At 41.8% G+C, this 22,149-nt stretch overlaps 1 protein-coding gene across 1 annotated transcript in view; it reads left to right on the top strand.

Annotated features, from left to right (window-relative positions):
* Window positions 1-10,477: 10,477 nt before the first annotated feature.
* The window catches only part of LOC310704519 (uncharacterized protein), a 119,494-nt gene continuing 107,822 nt past the window's right edge, over window positions 10,478-22,149 (top strand). The window contains exons 1-3 of the mRNA XM_083498052.1: window positions 10,478-10,605; window positions 14,099-14,190; window positions 18,432-18,484. The gene's annotated coding sequence lies outside the window, so the exon portion shown is untranslated. The remainder of the gene's footprint in view (window positions 10,606-14,098; window positions 14,191-18,431; window positions 18,485-22,149) is intronic.

Below are 22,149 nucleotides of genomic sequence, written 5' to 3'. Positions count from 1 at the left end.
ACATTTGGGGCTTTTTAACTTAGAGAAAACTTAGAGAAAATGTAAGTAACAGGAGATATGATGGAGAAGTATAAAATTATGCACAGTGCGGAGAAAGTGGACAGGCAAAAGTTTTTCTCCCTCTTCAAAAAAGCTGAATGGTGGAATAAGAGTGGCTGGGTATAAATAATAAATTATTATTATTATTATTATTATTATTATTATTATTATTATTATTATTATATTCAGGACCTTTTAATACAGCATAGGCAAACAAGGAAATTGGCTCCCACAAGCTGTTTTGACGGCCACCAACTTGGGTGGCTTTAAAAGAAGATTAGAGGAATTCATGGAAGATTATGTTTCATCTTCCAATCAGGCTTTGGACCTACCACATGAATTACTGGAAAAGATAAGGAGCCAACAATCTCACAGGCCAGTAGAACTCTAGGTTTTAAATCCCCTATCTTCATCTCAAGCTCTTCCTTATGAATGTATGCATATATTTGTGAATATCAGCTCACTCACCACCACAATTTACCTTATCATATGTCTCCCCCACATAGTTCCAACAGCCTTTCTTTGCTTTCCATTTGCCTAGACAAATGCAGCACTAGCTATTAACCTGAACCATCTACCCTGCCCCTCAACATACAGGCTGCCACACAATTTTCTGCCATCATGGAACACCTTTCATACCAACTTACCGCATGGCTAGGGATGGCCCCATGGAGCATCTTTCTCTAAGGGTTTCTGGTTGGGTAATAAAATTGGTTAACATTGAATTAGAGTGCAATATTGATACTAGGCAGGATACTGACTGCGAAAATAAATTTTCTATGGTTGTGGATTATTGGGGAGGATAATTAAAGCATATTTTAATTGATTTGGAGCAGGATCTGTTGGGAAAGTAATTGGGCATAAATGAATTGAAGAGAAACTTATCTAGGGGGATCTGGGATAGGATACATATTTGTTTAATACCTTACTTAGGGGTTATTTGGATGAAAAGCTGGCTTGCCTCCAGTGATATCTAAAGTCTAACTTAGCTGGCAATACCTCAGCCAATTTACTTGCTCCTCTTATCACAACCACTTCTAAACTCAGCAGTTTCGTGCTGGAGTCTTCCCTTTGAAGATCCTTAGTTAAAGAATGGCAAAGGCTTCTCTGGGCTTCTGTTTTGCAGAACCATCCCACTGCTCAACCCATATAAACATTTCCAAGGGTGGGTATAAACCAAAGCAAAACTCCCACAAAGGAAAACCTGCCAGAAAGACGATGGAGACTTGCTCACAAATTACTTGGCACAGCAGTTGCGTTTTGTGAGTGGATGCTGCCACCTTATGGTAACAGGAGAGAATAGATCTCTAAAAAGCAAAGTGATGAGAGCAATGAGCAGTTTGCTCTACCTCTGTGAGTGGGGCTTCTGTAAACCAAGCAATGCAATCAGTTGTATTGGTGAAATATTCCAGTTTGTACATTTTGTGGGGCCGGGGAGGGGGTATATGGGGAGGGGGGAAGGTAGTTGCTGCGTGGATAATAATCAGTGTAGCTGATACATGGTTTAACTTCAATAAGTTGGAACCAAAAGATGTCATACCGAAATACTCAGAATGATGTGATGTGTCAGAGGGATCTATCACAGCTCTATTCATATTGATGTTGTTATCCCATGGAAGGCTTAGTTGGGCATATGATTCATACACCAAAATGTGCATGACATTATTGTGAACAACTTTCACATGTGGAGAGGGGGAAGTAGAAGGACCATGCGAAGGTGGGAGGGGGGCAGCTGGGTACACTTGCCCTGGGCCTTAAACTGGCTGGGGACGCCCACCAGGGGCCCACAGGACTTATGCTACTTGAGTTTATAAATTTATTCCAAAAAGACTCCTGCCTTGGACCTCCAACAAGCTCTGCCCAGTCCTGGGAAGTAGGATCATGTCTGTCAACCTCTAGTGTTGATGCATGCCCCATTTACACCCCCCCACTTACTCATTTAGTAAGGAGGAGAAGAATCCTTATGCACATATCACTATGCACACAAGGTCCTACACACAAGGGGTTATGGTCTGAAGGCCTCTGAGGCCACCAGCTGTTTTTAGATGAGTGAGACACACATCATGGCACCTTGGAATTCATGGAAGGAGAGAGGCAGGATATGAATTAGATTTGGCACTTTCTCATTCTCACCAGACATTCAGCCGACAGTGGGGAGGGGGGCAAGGCCAGCCAAATGTATGGATGGCAGAAGGTAGGAGGTATCTAGAGCCAACAGCTTCCTCACACTAGAGATTAAATCTAAAAACCATTCCATGCAAAAGCTGTAGGGCTGAAACTGTGATTATTATTTTTTGAACTTGCTGAACTGTACATTAAAAACATTTCATATTGCTTTAAAACTTGAAGATCTGCTATTTCTGGGATATTTTTTTGAGACATTCAATTTTTTTAAATAAAGTTTTCCTTACAGAAAAGAGTGGGTAATATGGAAAAGGATGGTGGAGCACTTTGTTATAAGAAATGCCTTTGTTGCCATTTGCTAAGCTGTTTTCTGAGCCAGACTGAGCAACAACTTTGCTGTTGCAGTTACAACCCTGGGAAAAACCCCTAAAAGACACAGAATAGCCTCAGAATGTCGCCTAGTGGCACTGGTCATCTGCTGAAAAAAGAGAAATCCATCCCTGCAATTCTTTGCAATCTTCACACTGAATGGTTGATTCCGAGGCCACTTTTTAAAAAATAAAATAATCTAACACATATTTTCTTCATATTGATAATGCGATACTGAAAGAGGAAAGGAAGCATTCTTAAATTAAATGTGTCAATTAGTATACAGCATCCTAAAAGATGGCATCCTTTCTAATGTCTCCTCACGATCACTGTGTATGACACACAACAATCTCTTAACAATAACATTTGTGTGCCATGTTCAGACAGAGAAGACCACCTTGCAATTAGAGAATTATCTCTTCACTAAAGCCTTAGGCTGTAATCGAATCTTCCTCTTTATGCTGGTTGGTGGTGGTGGGTTGGATTGAGGCTTCCCTCTGTTGCTTCAGTCGGCTCAGCTGGCACCTTGCCAGCTGTGTCACTGACAAGCTGCCACTCAGTTGATGCTGGCAACCCACCCCCTTCTGCCTGCCAAACAGAAGGCTCACCAGTGGCACCCCCAAAACTGGAGTTCAGCAGAAAGCCTGAAACGGGTGTTCCGAGTGAGGGGTGAGGCTGACTTGACCTGGAATCTGTCTGATCCTGGCCCAGTCTCACAGCCTGCCCTGACGAGCATTGGGCCCAATCACTGCACCAGCCTGGAGCTTCTGTAGGTACCTCAACTGATCTGCCATTCATTCAGACTCACTTCCAAACCCATAATACAGCATAATGGGAAGGGATTATTCACTTCCACATGAGCAATTGGAATTGTCAGGTATGTCACAGGAAAAAACACACAAAATTGACCTGGAAGTCCTTCTAGTTCAGCATTCTGTTGACACAGTGGCTAGTCAGATCTCCATGGAAAGTCCTTGAGAAAGTTAAGAGTTCAACAGCGCTATCCTCACTCATGATATCCAGCAACTGATACTTAGAGGCATATGGAATACTTTCTTTCTTTTTTTAAAACCTAAATCTTCCAACATTTGGCTTCATTCAGAAATGCCCTCTTCTGAAGTCTAATGTGTTGTCTTCTGCAGTCTAATTGTTCACTTACATAGATGTTGGATTTGATAGCACCATGATCACTATGACCAGTTGGTTCAGCAACACTTGCATCTTGCACCAGGCCTTAGGTGCCACTGAAGTCCAGGGTGGCCTGCCCTTTTATTGGTTCTATGACCCGCTGTTCTAGGGCAGAGATATTTGGGGTATGTATAAATTTCCCCTCTTTGACCTGACTGGAACATACATTTGCCCAGTCACTATGGTTAACAGGCTCTCTGACTTTCTTTGACACTGTGTGTCACGCGTATGCCACCAGCAGGGTATCCTTTCTGCAACAGCTATTATTTATTTGTTTGTTTCACAGAAATTATATACCATGTAAATGTAGAAAAGAAGCTACATCTTGTGTACTTAGTAAGCCTCAGCCCTGCTATTTAATCTGTACCAGTGATGTTATTTCCTTTGCGCTGCTAACATTCACAAAGATGTTGTTTTGGAAGCTTCCATTCCTGCTGCACAGGCTCAGAGACACCAGTTATTTATACGCAACCCTGTTGAGGCATCTGTGACAATCAAGACAGCTTGCTACTCTGACCTAGAGGTTCTGAAGATGGGGGGGAAACTGCTGAGTTAAGGTAGCCAGGCTACTTCTAATCAGCTGTGTTTATCCAGTTGGAGTTAATAAATATGACCGAGTCAAGGTGAGCGAGACAGCTGTCTGTGGAAGCCTGCCAGGGTGTCTTGGGTAAAGGGCGAAAGCTCAGTGACACAGGAAGGAGAAAGGCAAGTATTTGCAGTTGGTACATGACTGCTAAAACAACTTACGCAGATCACGGTAGACCGAATATTCCGATAATCTCACCTTATGACAGGCATATATTCAAGCAGCAGAGCAATGGAACTATCCCAAAACATAGAGGCCTTTCCCTCCCATTCTGTTAAACAGTGGACAGTGTGTGGATGTTTGGCTGTGCAGACACAGTCACTGGCCATGAAAATTGCCAGCAAGGATTCCCCTCCCCCTTTTAACGACTTGTCAAAATTGATGCAAAGAATAATGGTTGTCTTCAAAATCCAGCGTTTCCTAGGACAGTGCAACTGAACAAAATTTTAAAGGGTCTCTAAAAATGCCATGTGCCCACAAACAGTGCTGCCATGTTATTATGGCCAGGCCATGACTGCATCAGCAGTACTTTATGTGCTCTCATAAGACTGTCATATTCTGTAAATCGACCCTCAGTGCCTCAGGCAGTTTTCTTTTCAGAAGTATGCAGTGTCAGCCCAAGTTGTTGTGCTACCTCAAACAGAGCACAAATTGTGCCCCCTCTCCCTCCACCTGCACTGTCCAACTTTTTTTTTTTAAAAAAAGCTTGCTGCCTATAGTTTAGTTTCCTACATTAAAAAATTGCATTGATTATACTTGTGTTTTAATGATCATTTATATTGTTTTTAAATTGGTTTATGCAATTTAGCTGTCTTTTCACTTTTTTGTGCATTGTTTGATGGGAATTTTGAGCAGCTTAAGAAATATCCTAAAGAAATAATAAATACTGAGGCATGAATTCTTGCCTTATTCTATCCCACCATTGTGGTACCACCTGCTATATAACAGAGCCAGCCCTGGGCTAATGAGAAGCAGTAATTTATGGCACTCCCTGTTTGGTGACACTTTCATGTAAAACGCAAGAGACATAATCAATAGCAACAATGATAAGTTTGGCCTCTTAAGCTGCAGTTGTTCTCCTTTAAGTGAGGGACAAAAAATAACTACTGACATAAATCACAACAACATTTTGTCTGATGTGGACAAAATCTCCACCAGTAGAGTTTTTCAATTTCACTGCTGAAGTGTTGTCAGAACATCACCTGATTCAATGCTGACCAGCTTTAGGCTTCATCAAGAGACGAGAGTCCTGCTGTTTTCTTTTTGGAGAATGGCTAAGCCCCTTTGACCAAAACTGTTTCCCTTCCCTGAAGTGCAAATCATCTCTGGTTTACAGTATGCTCTTGGAAACCTTAACTATCTCATCCGGTCTTATTCAACATCTTTATCAACAACTTGGATGATGGACTCAAGGGCATCCTGATCAAATTTGCAGATGACACCAAACTGGGAGGGGTGGCTAACACCCCAGAGGACTGGATCACACTTCAAAATGACCTTGAGAGATGAGAAACCTGGCCAAAACAAACAAGATGAACTTTAACGGGGAGAAATGTAAAGTATTGCACTTGGGCAAAAAAAAATGAGAGGCACAAATACAAGATGGGGGACACCTGGCTTGAAAGCAGTACATGTGAAAAGGATCTAGGAGTCTTGGTTGACCACAAACTTGACATGAGCCAACAGTGTGACGCAGCAGCTAAAAAAGCCAATGCAATTCTGGGCTGCATCAATAGGAGTATAGCATCTAGATCAAGGGAAGTAATAGTGCCACTGTATTCTGCTCTGGTCAGACCTCACCTGGAGTACTGTGTCCAGTTCTGGGCACCACAGTTCAAGAAGGACACTGACAAACTGGAACATGTCCAGAGGAGGGCAACCAAAATGGTCAAAGGTCTGGAAACGATGCCTTATGAGGAACGGCTAAGGGAGCTGGGCATGTTTAGCCTGGAGAAGAGGAGGTTAAGGGGTGATATGATAGCCATGTTCAAATATATAAAAGGATGTCATATAGAGGAGGGAGAAAGGTTGTTTTCTGCTGCTCCAGAGAAGCGGACACGGAGCAATGGATCCAAACTACAAGAAAGAAGATTCCACCTAAACATTAGGAAGAACTTCCTGACAGTAAGAGCTGTTCGACAGTGGAATTTGCTGCCAAGGAGTGTGGTGGAGTCTCCTACTTTGGAGGTCTTTAAGCAGAGGCTTGACAACCATATGTCAGGAGTGCTCTGATGGTGTTTCCTGCTTGGCAGGGGGTTGGACTCGATGGCTCTTGTGGTCTATTCCAACTCTATGATTCTATGATTCTATCCCCGTCACAGAACTCCAGTCCCATTCTTCTCCCATTAATGAATGTCTACTTGACCTTTGAACACCTCACTTTCCCACCCAGCCTATATGTGGGGAAACACTTGATCACAACTCAAGAACATGCAGCTCACTTTAACTTTCCAAAGCGGTTGGCTGTAGGCCTGGCTATGAATGGGAGCGAAGAAGCATAACGAGAACGTAACTGATGTGTTTGGCCTGCACCCAAATTACTTGGGTCCTCTAGTAGAAGATGTATCTAAATCTCTAACTGGGTTTTCATCACTATATGTGGAGGAAAAACCACTGTTTCAAAACACAACAATAACCCCTATAGCTTCTACTGAGTGGGTCCAAAAAGTTGGGATGCTTTGATTCTAATACTCTCTACAATAAGGAACATACAAAATATTATTTCTCAGCATGACCCAAATTTGGGAAATAAATATTTGTTCGCTAGTATTTCCTGTAGGAACCAGTGAGAGGGAACGCTATGTGCTAAGAGCTGTTTCAAGTGTCTAATAAGGTTTCCATGGCATGTTCCACTCAGACCTCTGAATGTTTGTTTAGTTAGCAGAGTTTTTCATTTGGACTTTATTTCCTTTCCCTGTGATACTTTTGGAAGAAAAAACAACAACCCAACTTTGGTACTTATTTTTATTCCAGTGCTCCAAAGTTCAAATTAGTTAGCCAATACACACCTTGTACCATTGAGTCACCTGATGAACTTAGATCTATTTTAAGAAAGAGATGTTTGAGTGCAGTAACTGGGGGAATTGAAGGATTCAAGGTCCAACCAATTAGATTAAAGCTTGCAGAGACAATAATATATACCAGACCAGTGTCAGTTGTTGCCTAGAAAGCCAGTGCAGTCCCTGCTTCTGTAACAATGCTTATGAGGTTGATAAAAGTCTTCTTTTCACAGTTCCTGTCAGGCAGCTGAATCAGAAAGTTTCTTGAGCCTCTGATTGTCTCAATTCAAGCCTGCAATTTAATTTTCTCCTAAATTATAATTCAGCAGTTTCAGCCTGAAATTTCCTTTTGATGTTTCTTTGTTCAAAACAGGTCAGCAGTAAGGTTTCCTGTGATGCTGACATTTTCTCCCCTTTCTGAAAGCTGATTTATCTCCATTTATTATTTTCATAGAAATTGGCCTGTTGCATGAATAATGCAGAATGGCTTTACCAGTAGATGATAGGATTGCTCATCTCTGGCATCTATTATCATATTTTTCAGGCAAATAAAGAAACAACAGATTAATGATTTACTGTATACCATGGTTTGCAAATCTGTCCACTTCAGATTCAGCATTGATTTTGATAATTCTGATAAATGGGCTTCTCTGATATTTCTTCTGTTTTCTAGCTTCTGTGTTTCAGAGACAACTCATTCCATAAATTCTACTAGGCACATGAGGTAGTGTTTTTTCCCTAAATGAGAAAATCCTTATGAATATTAGTTATTAAATGATAGCTATAAAACATCTTTTATTTGGGGGAACAAATACCATCATTTGCCATTGGAGGGAGATAGCATGCAGCAGTTTTACCTCAGCTCTTTCACCATTCTCACTAAACTGGAACAGTAAGATTAAATGTATATATATTCACTAGGAATATTGAGAGAAGCTGTAAGAAACAAACACACATTTTATTAATCTTTTGTAGCATATACTGTAGAAATCTCTTCATGAGGTTTTGGGCTAGAAGGCTATCACAGTATTTTCTACAGAAATCTTCATACTGTGTTCCTCAGACAACATCTTGGTTCCTCCTAAGCCCTTAGCCAGCAACTGACCTTGCTGATAGCTGCCATCAGCCAGAGTCCCCAAATGCTTTACTAAAGTAACTCCCTCACCCCAAATCATAAAAAACCCTTTAGCTAAATCATGCAGGAACTATTCCAGCTCTTTTGGCTTGTTTGAAATCACTCATACATGACAGTTAGAGAACTTACCTCAGGAAGATGGCTTGAAAATGCAGCAGCTGTCATATGGAAATGATTCTAGACAAATATCTCACATGAGGAGTGTACTTCCTCAGAAATGCATGTGAATTGGCCCAGAATTTAAAGGCAAATCCAAAACAACAGTAACATAGGCTAAGAAATGAAAGCAAAATAGGAAATAGGAAAAAAAATTTCCACCTAAATTCATTTAACTTCTAATTCAGCAGTGGTGCTGCTTTAAACCTCAAAAATTAAAAAATAAATTAAATAAATGAAGTTTTCTGCAATTTTGGTGGCCATTGGAAGCTCAGAATCAGGATTTCTTCAGATTCTCTCCTTGACACTTCAGTAACTAAATTCCTTAACTCTGTAAAAATATGTCTGCAGAAATGAATGAGCCTGCAAAGAGGATGAGGTATTGCAGCCTTAAAAAAAAACAACCTTAAAAATGAAACACTGGAAAGGAGCCTTCATTAAAGTCACCCAAAACTAACGAGGAATTGGTATACGCTTTAAATCATGCCTGACAGATGTTTTCCCCCTAAAGGCCTTCAATGGAGATTCCACAACTTCCCTGGGCAAACAGTAAACATTCACCTTTGGTGGTAATGGAAAGTGCATGTAATCTGATGATCCTGCAACATCTAGCAATAAATTACCTTTTAAAATGTATCTTCCAGAGAGAAGCCAGATTTTACAGCTACCTCATCTTTGCTTTGCATCCATGGCTTAGACTCAAAGCGTTGGCAGCAAAGGTCTTATTTATGGGACAGAGAAGATGCTCTTCATTTTATCATTGGTTCCTGTGTTGCTCATCAGAGTGTGTGGCGCCCACACCTTCTTTCTGATGCTGAAAATAAAAAGGGGAGGTGCGCCAAACAGGATGCAGAAGACGCCACTGTTTTGAAAAACATGTTGTGCATGGCGGACAACTGCCATAACTCAAGATGGGTTTCTTTCATCTTTAGAATGGGCTGCTTTGCCAATAAGGGGGGGGGGGGAGAGAAAGAAAAAAGGTTGAAGTAAAACTCTATATTCATGGCATCCACTTTACAGGCTAACATTGTAAGACCTCACCTCTCAAGGACACTGTGCCAAGGTCAACTAATATCAATGAACATGCCTGCAGTACAAATGGAAAACAGTTTTCGAATGGCTTCACTGTTAGAACGCTAGAGGGCTGCTAGATCAGACCCATCTAGTGCAGCATGCTGTTCTCACATGGGGAGTCAGTGTGGTGTAGTGGTTAAGAGTGGTAGTCTCGTAATCTGGTGAACCGGGTTCGCGTCTCCGCTCCTCCACATGCAGCTGCTGGGTGACCTTGGGCCAGTCACACTTCTCTGAAGTCTCTCAGCCCCACTCACCTCACAGAGTGTTTGTTGTGGAGGAGGAAGGGAAAGGAGAATGTTAGCCACTTTGAGACTCCTTCGGGTAGTGATAAAGCGGGATACCAAATCCAAACTCCTCCTCCTCCTCCTCCTCCTCCTCCTCCTCCTCCTCTTCTTCTTCTTCTTCTTCTTCTTCTTCTTCTTCTTCTTCTTCTTCTATGGGATGCTCACAAGCATGACATAGAATCACAGAACTGAAGAGCTGGAAAGGACCATGAGGGTTATATAGTCCAGCCCCCTGCAATGCAAGAATCTATGTGCTGTTGTCTTGTCTAGTTATTCATCACCTAGGGAACTATGGGTCACGTATTATTATTATTATTATTATTATTATTATTATTATTATTATTTCTATACTTCCCTATACCGTGGGGTCTCAGGGCAGTTCACAGTGCTGTTGCCTTCTTGTTGTTAATAGCTTCCTTAACTCTGCTAGCATATGATATTATATATAAGTTGTTGACTTTTCTATGGCTAATCTTATAACAAATATATTTAAAACATCTATTCTCTGGTTTTGTCTAGGTATGTTCCTTTTTGGGAACAAGCACAGTTGATCAAAAAGATATCAGAACCTTTGAGTTATTGCGTAGAGTTAATCCACAACCAGCCTCTCCATGGACTCTGCTATGGCTGTGACAGAAACATTCAGAAACAGTAAGTATCCTCTTTAAGGACAAAAGCAATAGTGTTGCCTGCTAAATGGTCAGATAATCAAATGGGGAAATGATTCCTAATGTCCAGAAATGACATCTGAATTGATTCCTCATGTAACTACAAATTGTGTGTGTGCTAATATCTATTTGTCTACTTTGTTCTCCCATCTACAATCTCTGATGCAGGCCGGTGTTTTGCATGATGCACTACAAGGCTTCTCTTCAAATATACTGAGGTGCAGGTGGTTAGATAAAGCACTTGCAGTTACATTAGAGAATACACAATTAACTCTATAGCAATGCAGTGATTGTGTGGAGCTTTGAGGAGCCTAAGGCTGAAACCACATACTGGGCATCAAGCCTCTCCTTTGCTTTTCCTCATAAAATTTAGCAGTACAAAATCTTTGCTGTGGCATCATCATCTTGCAAAGCTCGGAAGCTACTTGACTGTCTGCTGCTTGTGCAGGTGGAGGAAACTAACAACCATTAATGTCAAATAATGCATGTTGCATTACTAAACAAGGAGGAGCCAGCAGCCAAGAATTTGACTGTAGTCTTAGGGTCTTAAAAGTTATGCTGCATTATGTTACTGAATGCTAGCATGATATCATAGATGTGTTATCATAAATAATTGCAGTTAGCCCATCCCAACTTTGAAACTCTATGTTGGTAGAGGACATGTATGTGGCTGGTGGCTGGTAGAAGCTAAACTGAATATATGAGTAATCCATTCTTTAGGATGGTCAAGCCATGCTTGGATATATGTGTACCTAGAAGTGGGGGGGGGGGGAATATGAATCAGACTTCATTCAGATGGAGTCAAGAGTATTCTTTTTCTACCCTCAAGAATTAAGCAGTGATGAAAGTAGGTGCTGAGATATGAGCTGGGATTTGGACTGGGCTTGCCAATCGGAAGGTCGGCGGTTTGAATCCCCACAAAGGGGTGAGCTCCCGTTGTTCGGTCCCAGCTCCCGCCCACCTAGCAGTTCGAAAGCATGTCAAGTGCAAGTAGATAAATAGGTACCGCTCCGGCAGGAAGGTAAACAGCGTTTTTGTGCGCTGCTCTGGTTTCGCCAGAAGCGGCTTAGTCATGCCGGCCACATTACCTGGAAAAACTGTTTGTGGACAAACGTCTGCTCCCTTGGCCTATAGAGCAAGATGAGCGACGCAACCCCAGAGTCATCCACGACTGGACCTAATGGTCAGGGGTACTTTTACCTTTACCTTTAGTGGCAGTGTGGGGGTTGTGTAATTTGATCCTGCGTTGATTTCACTTAATATGTTGGTGCCATCCCTTAGGGGCACAACAATATGTGGAATCAATGGTCCATCTAATCTGTAAGGGAACCTGTGGCCTTCCAGATATAGCTGGACTGCAGCACCCATCAGCCCTAGCCAAAATGGCTAATGGTCAAGGATGATGGGAGTTGTAGTCCACCAACACCCGGAAGGTCACAGCTTTCTGATCCCTGATCCTGTCTAAAATCTGCTTCCAACAATGGGCAGCCAAAAGCTTCTTGGAAATCCACACAAATGCGGCAGGAAGCAGCTTCCCATGTTGTTTGGCTCCCAGAATACCATTCCATTAGCTATTATGAATTTTCTCCATGAATTTTCCTAATCAGCCTTTAAAGCTGTCAAACTCCATTTTAAGCCACACCGGACAGCATTAATGTAAACCAACACTTGATGCCCCCCCCTCCGAAACACCACCTGTAGAGCAGTAATTGTCTTAGTCATTAAATTATAGTAGTGAGGTTGCAATTCATCTACCCCGACTTAGAACAAAATTCAAATTTTAGCCAACAGTGGTGGTCATTCTGTTATAAGTTACTAAATATGCCTACTTTTCCCCCCTTTAGCATTGCTTTGAGTTTATTATAATATGTACCTACTATTGCTAAGAGTTTATTATAATATGTACCTGCTATTCTACACAGCTACTTATCCTGTCTCAATTCTCAACAAGAATTTTTTAGGCTGGATCAGTGGTAAACCAACTTGGCTAATGATCTTAAATAAAGGAAATCTGTATTAGAATATGCTTCATTGTTTTCTACAGGGGAAAAAAAAAGAGAGAGAGACCAAGTGCAAACATCTGACAAATGAGATTTCCTGCTTTATAGTACTTCCTGTGAAAGTTAACTGTAGCAAGTCACTTAATTCTTGAAAGTATTTCTTTGGAGCTAATAATAACATCAAAGAAAGGGCTGAGTTCTTTTTCTCCCCAAAGTTGTTAATCTTCCCATTGATTGAGGAAGCTGACTTTCAGATTACATTTCTTCCCCAAGTATATCCACTATTTTTCTAGCTCTTAATCTTCTGAAGTGTCTTCTGAACAAAAACTTGCTCTCTAATGCCTCAGAAGACAGGCTAAGATCTAGTGGGACTGAGGAATAGGAGGGTGCGTTGTGACTCAACACTGGGAGCAAGAGCAGTTCATTACTGGGACCAATTACTTAGGGTGATGGTGGGCTCTCGATCTTCAAATACAGGCAGGACAGCCACATGTTGGACATGTTGGACATGTTCTAGCTCTAGATTTTCTGCACTGAGCAGTGGGGTTGAATAGATGGCCTAGGCCGCCTCCACCTCCATGAACCTAGGCCAGGGGTGCACAACCTGCAGCCCTCCAAATGTTTCTGGGCTACAACTTCCATCAGCCCCAGCCAGCACAGCCAGTGATCAGGGATGATGTAAGATGTAGTCCAACACCATCTGGAGGGCCACAGCTTGTTCAAGACAGATGCTCCAGGCCATAATCTACAAAATATCCACCATACAGCAGCTTGTTTTGCAGCATGGTAATGCTTTCAGACACCACACCGTGGCATCATTTTATCATGTGATAACAAGAATTGAAGCTGTGGTCACAGCCCTGCAGTATCTGAAAGGGTCCGTGGAAATGTTTGCCTTTAGGCAATACATTTAAAGCACATTTAAACATTGTACATGATCTATGAAGTGAGCATTGACTGAGTGATAATTTATTTCCATGTGATGAATATACTAAATGAATATTAAAATCAGAAAATGCTTGGCACAGCCTATTTTAAACTCACAACGGTGGTGACCACTGCCAAAAGGTTGCTGTATTCCTCCTAACAGGATTGCTTTTCTCTGGGATACTGTAAGGTGTTTGGGGATCCAGGAAGCCACTTCACTCTTCCTCCTGTTTTCCCATTTTTCTTTTCCAATAGACACTCAACATCCCATGGGTCTTTTGATGTTTGAGGGTGTCCAGTTCTTATTGGGCTTTGTGGGAGCTGCCCTCTTTAGGGTTGTTGCGGTTTTTTAAATCATCACTGCTGCAATATTTGAGGTTATCTCAAGCATGCTTAATACCACTTGAGATCCTTTCTGGTTTAATTTCCATCAGCACAGGAGTACTGTATGTGCTATTAGAAGGAGTGATTGTCATAAGGGAGTGGGATAGCTCCGTTTCATAGGATCTGGGAAGTGATCTTTCTATAATATCCCTTCTTGCTTTATAGCTTTCATCATGAGAAGCCAATACGCACTGGTGGAGGGTACACATACTTTAGCAAAAAGACATCGGCATCTCCACTTCAAGAAGGTTACCTGAGTGAGTAATAACAACTTTAAACAAATGACATGGAAATTACAACATCATTTCACAGGTTGTGCTTGCTCCACACTCCATCAACTGACCTGGGCTCAGTTCCTGTCATTTGCACCAATTCACTGGGTCAAGTTATTTGTTCATCCAGCCCCACATTCCATGCCCTGCCCAGCAGCAGCCAGTCTTAGGCATGGACCTTTACCATCATCAGCTGCTACACGATCCTTTTAACTGGAGATTAGATGCTGGGTATTGAGTCTCACACCTTCTGCATGCAAACTGTCTGCTCTAGTCTCTCCAGCAAAACGCCACCAGAAAAGCAGCCCGCAAATCCTCTAAACCCTGGTGCTTTGTGGAAGCCTAATCCACAGTGTAAGCCAAAATCCAATTCCAGATACCACATTAGTTACGCACTGTGGTGCCCACATCTATGTTACCAAACCTAGGTTTGCTCCTGCGATCTCCAAGCTCACACAGTTCTAGCTCTCCCCAGGGCTCAGTACTTCCCAGCCTTGAAAACCCCCCATATACATTCATAGCTGACAGGGACCTTCTGCTGACTATAGGAGTTAAAATGGATTTTTTTTACCCATGAGGGCTAGAAACTTCTCATTATGACTGACATTAGGAAAACCGATTAAGCCAAAGAGTGAAGCACCCTGCTGAGACACCCATCTGCAAAAACTATCAGGCTTATGAGGCAGGGACTTTTCTGCAGTAGCTCCTCATTTTTATTGATGTTAGGCAGGCCCTGTCTCTGAACTCTTTTAAACACACTTAAAAAACAAAACACCTCCATTGGTCTTTGTGGGTTAAATTTTGGTGCTGAGTAACATGTGCTATTTGTTCTGTGCTGGTTTTGTATTTTATTTCGAGAATTTACTTAGCTTTTGATGCTTTTAACGTCTTATTGTATATCCTTCCTAAGTGTGGGGCAGTTTGGCTTGAGAAATGGCATAGGAGCCCCTGAGAGATACCGTATTTTTGCACCATAACACTCACTTTTTTCCTCCTAGAAAGTGAGGAGAAATGTGTGTGCGTGTTATGGAGGAAATGCTACTACGGGTGGCATGCCTACGGATTTTCCTCCTCTAAAAACTATGTGCGTGTTATGGTCGGGTGCGTGTTATAGAGCAAAAAATACGGTACTCTTTGCACATTCAGTAAACAGACATGGAGGGTGACACCACAGCAGCATCCTCCAACCTCATACATTCATTATGGCATTTGCAGAAAACTTCAGCTGCACTGGAGTTCTCCCCATAGACCATGCATTCGTAGGAAGATTTCTATCATGCTGCAATGCAGCATCTTCACACAGACAGACAGATGTGTCTTCCTTGAGCATGTAAAGAATGTCTTTTAAGAACCTTATCATAAAAGCAGGTGAGGTGCTTGGTATTTTAAGGAAATGTCCTTGGTGGAATGAACAAATAAAACTTGCAGTCGCCAAGACCAGGGATGCTTCCAAAAAGCCTTGCAACTAGCCACATTTTCTCGCAAGTCCTAATCCAAAATGTCCTAAAGCAACCAGTATATACTTCTAGTTCCTCACAGCATTGTGAATACCATTATGACTTCAAATTGACTAGAGAGGATGGTCTGTTTGCTGTATACGAACCATAAAAACATCCAGCCAGTTCTCAGCTGATGAAATTGTTCCACTCATCAACCTTATGCATTGGCACTCAGGCTACTTAAAGAAGGTTACATCTCTGCCTTCAGACTCAAGCTTTGCTTGGTATAATAAGTGTCTTCTTACTAGCTCATAGAGATGAGGACTTTTGAAATCACCATCTGTCAGATAAAAAATTTAAGAAACCCTTTCCCTGCTATTTGTATTAAAAAAGAATCCTCTGCATTTTTTCATGCTCATGGGATTGAATTCCTCATGGCTTTGGATTGTAGCAGCTATATTTTCACTTTCTGTGGATATTTTAGTAGTATGTCAGACTTTGATGGTGTTTCAGGTTGAGTCATCATTAAAAGTCAAAACATTTTTGTGGCCTCATATCAATGGACAGTTACTATAGTGCACACACTAAAAACATTATCTCTTTGAGCAGTGCAGGGTTAGATATGTTATTTTGAGCTACACGTGTATTTTTTTATTTACTATGTGTGCTTTGTTTATCCATCATAACTTTTAATTACTGTTACACTCTGTCATATCTTTTTTTAAAAAGCAACGCCAACACAAGTTGTTTGTTTGCATTAGCTGAAGTGACATAAAACAGACTCTCAGACCTAGACATTTCTTTCAAAATTCCTTTCCCACTTTTGATGTCTTCACAGAAGTATTTAGACCACTGCCGTCCATCACCTCACGACCTCTTGCAATTGCCTCCAAATGAAATTATCTTCCCTTAATCCAAAAAGGAGGTTGTGGTTACCATAGCTGACCTCCCACTGCTAGGCCCAACTCTCTTGCGGTATTTATTTCAAGCTTTCTTAGCTCTCGTACCTGGAGTGGGAAGGGCCAGTCCGGAGTTTTAACTGGCATATTTTAAAAGTCTTGTCTATTATGTAGTATTTATGAGAGGAAGTAGAGTTGGACATTCCTGCTGCCCGTACGGTGTAAGAACACTATGTACCTTTTGCCACTAGAACATGTAAATGCAGACGGTTATTTAACAGAAGACACACATACCTCATGCCTTTACATCTGAAGGGAGATGCCAGAGGAATGTAAACTTTTATTTGGAGCAAGCCTTCAGGTGGAGGATTGCCATATGCCACACAAGGAAATTCCAGCCTACCCTCTAAAAATTATACTGGGGAGGAAAACTATGAATAGAAAGTTTGTACAGTGTAATGAACATGGAGCAAGTACATCACTAGGGATTGGATGGTGGCATGCAAGACTGAAAACACATACTTTGGATCACATCATGTTTTCAAAATTATACCGAGAAGACAACAAACAAACATTTTAATGTGTCATTGAAGTGTCTGAAATACCTTCAGGGAAGAGGCATTTTATTGTCTGGGGGGAAAAAATTCTTCAAGCATTTCAGAACATAGTGGATGGCTTTTCATAAAGGAATAACCCCCCGTCCTCCGTTAGAATTGTGTTGTGTTGTCCATTCATGGAAACAAACCACATTTTCTCTGAAATGTAACAACTGAGCTGGTTTCATGATTGTAGGCTGCATCATTAATAAACCTTTGGTAAACTTATAGCACTATTCTCCTTTGGTATACTGTCAAGATGTAGAATCTAGCCTTTCTGTACATCCTTCACAACTGAATGCTGAGATCAAATTTTGAATTAAAATTGAAAGATTTCATTCACATTTTGAATGTTTAGAATTAATTGCTTCTCTCAGCAAAATGCATTTAAGTATCTTGTTACACAGACCTTGCTTGCTACCAATCATCTCTTGTTGGTATTTTAGAAACAATGAATATGGACTGGTGGCAACCCATCCTGGCTAAGCTCTACACCTATATAAATAATATAGCTCAAATGCCAGCTGGTTGGAAATTGAACATCATTGTGCCAATCTACAAAAAAGGAGATAAAACCCTCCCCCAAAACTACTGCCCCATTAGCTTGCTGGATATCCCCTCCAAACTCTATGCTCACCATCTGCTCACCAAAATAACAATGCAATGCTTCTCTGAAAGCCAATTCAAACATTTCACCTTCCCACAAGTAGACCACAATACCTTTGACCACCACTGCCAAAAGAAAACTTTCCATAAGACCATCCCCCATATAGGCTATAACATTTGAAAACTGCTCACAGTTTAACTGTTGTTGCTGGCGTAAAGGCAGCTCTTGTAGTTGGGACCATCCCATGGGGATACTGATTCCAGACATTCTGGCCTTTCAGTAGGTCACCACCATGCATAAACATTTTTGGGAGCTTCTGTGGTGAGGGATTGTAGCCTTTGAATTGGTCTTCAAATAATATCATTTGACAAGTTCCCTCATCTGAGCAGCCAATCAAATCTGCTAACAGGTCATAAATATTATCCCGAGCAAAAGAATTGTACTAAAACTGAACTTCCAGAAGAAGAATATCATGACCTGCTGACAGAACAATCACCTCAGATAATTCCCTTTGACGTGAAAGTAGGTCAGTTTTCTGGGAACTGTGCTCCCAGAATGAAACTGTGCCATCCCAGTCATTGGTAAGCAGGCGTAAATCATTTGCTTCGCAGCTGCTGTACTTGAAGGAATGCTGCTTTTGTGTTTCCCATACATTTATTATTACTTGATATGTATTCCCCCTCAGAAACATATGGGATTCCTGAAGATGATCCAGAATCTCTGACATTGCCTATACAGGTCTGTCCAATTGCAGTTTTATCATTCTGTATGTGGGGGTGGTTCGTGTTTGAGCATATTTCTCTAACTACAGATGGTAGTGATTCAAAATATAAGCCAGCTGATTAACATTTTACACATGTACCACATGCTGTTTGATTTTTGCAGAAATGTTGTGTGTATATGGTAGCTGTTAGAAAATACACTAAACAAGAAAATCAGCAGCACAACTGACCATTCCAGATGCCTTGGTTCAGTGGCTGGAATGGTGATAGGTACAAATGGAGAAGGTGCAAAATGGAGGCAGGCTGGCAGGGAACTGGTCCAAAGGAGGAAAAAGACAGCTTGATAGTCTTCCACATTCTTTTAATAAACTGCCTATGTTGAGCTACAGCAGGCAAGGAAGCACTGGCACAGGGGCTGATTTATTTTGATTGCACCCTATTTTATGGTCTTACTATTTGCATGTTATTGATTGTTTTAATGTTTTGAATTGCGTATTTACATACTTGCATAGTACAGTGGTACCTCGGGTTACATACGCTTCAGGTTACATACGGTTTAGGTTACAGACTCTGCTAACCCAGAAATATTACCTCAGGTTAAGAACTTTGCTTCAGGATGAGAACAGAAATCGTGCTATGGCGGCGCAGCGGCAGTGGGAGGCCCCATTAGCTAAAGTGATGCTTCAGGTTAAGAACAGTTTCAGGTTAAGAACAGACCTCCAGAATGAATTAAGTTCTTAACCCGAGGTACCACTGTACGTGGTTTAGTTTACCTGCTTATCTTTGCTGCCTTGTGAGGATTCCCGCCCCCCCAAAATAGGATATAAATTTATTAAACCAATAAAATAAAAGGTATCTTCTAATTTCAATAAGCAATGCAACTAACCATGCCTGAGAGCATTCCAATCTGTACTGTTAGCACCCAAGCTTGAACTGCTTATGGTTCCTTCCTTCAGAAAGCGGCCCTGTGGTGCAGAGAGTAAGGAATCTCCATCTGGCAGTTGAATGGGCTCTTCTGCTTCAAGTCTCATGATGCCTAACACCATGACCCTTATGCGATAAATTAACAAATACTCATAAAGGAACGTAAGAGCCATATTGGACCCTTGAAACAAGGGAGAAAAAGTGCTTCTTCTGTTTGTGTAGGAGGTCTACAGCTGATCCACCTTTCTTTCTTCACGTGGACATATGTGCACAGTCTCTTTTAGCTCTGGAATCACCCTGGGGGGGGGGGAGATGAAGAAGCTCCAGTTTCAGAACTCTGAAACAAGCAATGGAAGACTAAATGTAACTTGCTTGTTGTTCTTCTCTGCAGCACCTCCCCACCACACCCCAACGTCTTTAGAATATCTAGAGCCACTCGGACTTTGGCACTGCACACTTTTCTTGGTCACTTTAGAAATAATAATCAGTTGGAATGCCATTTCCCTGGTCCCAGATTCTGCCAATTAACTCGCTGTGATTCTTTTTTTAACATCAGCCACAAATATTTAAAGCTTCCGAGATTTCCCCTTGTAAATAATCCGACCCTCATTTTCAGTCACCGCCTCTCACTCCGTGTACACACAGGAGGAGGAGACAAGGACATGCTGTGGTTGCCAGGATTCAGGGTTTGCTGTGAAATTTTAACATTCTGTTGTGAGCCATGTTGATATGCCGCATGTGCATAAGTCAGGTGGCACTGGTAACAACCTGAACTATTTCACTTGCCTCTGCAAGTGACGCATATGCATTGTACACAACATTTTTAAAAAATGTATAGATTGGAGTACAGCTCATAGTACTGTAGGACTGTTTGATCACATGCTCATTTGAGGAATGCAAAAAGCTGAAACTAAACCAAGGCATAACCTGACCATCTTTAATGCACTGAAACATATTTGAAGCATTTTGGCCCAGCAGCTAGAAGCTCAACCTTTTTAACACTGATTGTCCCATCAACATCTGTCTTTTTTAAAAAATAAAACTCTCTAACACTCTCTCTCTCTCTCTCTCTCTCTCTCTCTCTCTCTCTCTCCCCCCCCCATACCTTAATCTAATATCTAAAATTTGCATATCACATGCTAGCTTTACAACAGCTTCCTGTCTATTAAAGCTTTAAGTGGGAATTCTTCAGTAGTGTCACTGTTAGAAACAGTGGGCAACAGCCCCAGAAAACATAACTTCCAAATAGGGACGGCTAAGGATGAATAAGGTGAGTTGCTAGCACTGGAAGCAGAAATCTGTTTATCCACGAGCTTGGTACCAGTTCACATGGCTTGCATTTCAGCTTCCCACATCGCCATGGCAAGGCAAGTTATCTTGGCTTGGACAAATGGTGCTCTGTCATTTTTTTGGAACTAGTGCATCTTCAGAGAGCAAATGCTGCCAAACAGGACAGTGTCCCATTAAATTCCATTTCATCTCCTAGATTATAGTGATCTTATTGAGGAGTGCGTTTTGCCATGCCAGAAAGAAATTTAGGCATTCACTGACTGGCCACTAGAGTGTTTTTGTGTTTGGGGGATAGTTCTTCCTTTCCCCTATTCTTCTTCACCAGCTCCACTGATTTTTAGGACAGCAAGACAATTGGCAGAAGAATATTTTCATAAACACCCTTTTCCAGACACTCATCCATCTCTGGAAAATAGTTGCGAAGCGGGCACATCAGACCCACACCTTACACACACACACACACAGAGAGAGAGAGAGAGAGAGAGAGAGAGAGAGAGAGAGAGAGAGAGCGCAATGCTCAAAGGGCAGCTTGTTTCTCTCTTCATGGGATGCAATTTCTATTCATGCTGACAGTTTACAGATTACTTGTGGTTTACTGCTGCCATGTCTCTTCTTGTTGTTAGGTAGCTTCATTAGCACTGGAAGAAACGGACAGTAGCTTCTTGCTCTTTGTCCTGGAAACTCTGAAAGATGCAGCCTTGAGAATTCTAGCATTTACTGCTTGAAATTGTTGTGAACTCCCTTTTCAAAAGCAGAGTCCTTCTGACTTCCTCACCCAAAGCAAGGAATTGTGGGGTACTTCTTCCTCAGCATGGGAGTTTAAGCATAACACAAAGAATCTGATCTCTGTGAGACAAGGGGGTTAAGTGGCTCCCAGTGGTACACTGAAGTAGATGAGACTGTCGTAAGGGAGGCCTGTGGCAACAGACAGATAGAGTCTCAGCGGATGATGGGCTAAGTGAATGCATGAATCTGTGTGTTTTAATTGTCCTATGGGGAAGGGAAGGGTTGCAGAGGATTGTAGAATGAAGCTTGCATGCCATGCAGTGGCAAGGGCCCTGTTTGCAGTGGGAGGATGCTTACTACAGCATGATTTATGCTTACTACAGCATGCCTTATATGTGTCACAAAATTCATCGGTTCGTCCTTAACTGAAGTTTGTACAGATATAGGCTTGGATCCTAAGATAAGTATATGGAAGAAAGTTCATGGAAAGAAGGGGGGGGAATCCTAAACCACCCCCACTACCTCTAAGCTGCCTGTGCCCCCTTAAAAGCCTCTCCAGAGGATATGGGGCTCACCCTGAACTCTGTATATTGGCCATGGGGCTTGCTGGGGGAGAGGGAATTACCAAAATGGGGGGGGGCTCTGTTCAGATTTGGGGATTGCACCCCATCCCACACTGTATATAGGACAGCACACCCAACCATGCAGAATTTTCAGGAGGCACAAGGAGAGAAGATGGTG

Source organism: Podarcis liolepis (genome assembly GCF_965112155.1).
Source record: "Podarcis liolepis genome assembly, chromosome: 3".
NCBI classification, from domain to species: domain Eukaryota; kingdom Metazoa; phylum Chordata; class Lepidosauria; order Squamata; family Lacertidae; genus Podarcis; species Podarcis liolepis.
The sequence above is the reverse complement of the archived record's forward strand: the minus strand, read 5'-3'. Positions and strand labels throughout refer to the sequence as shown.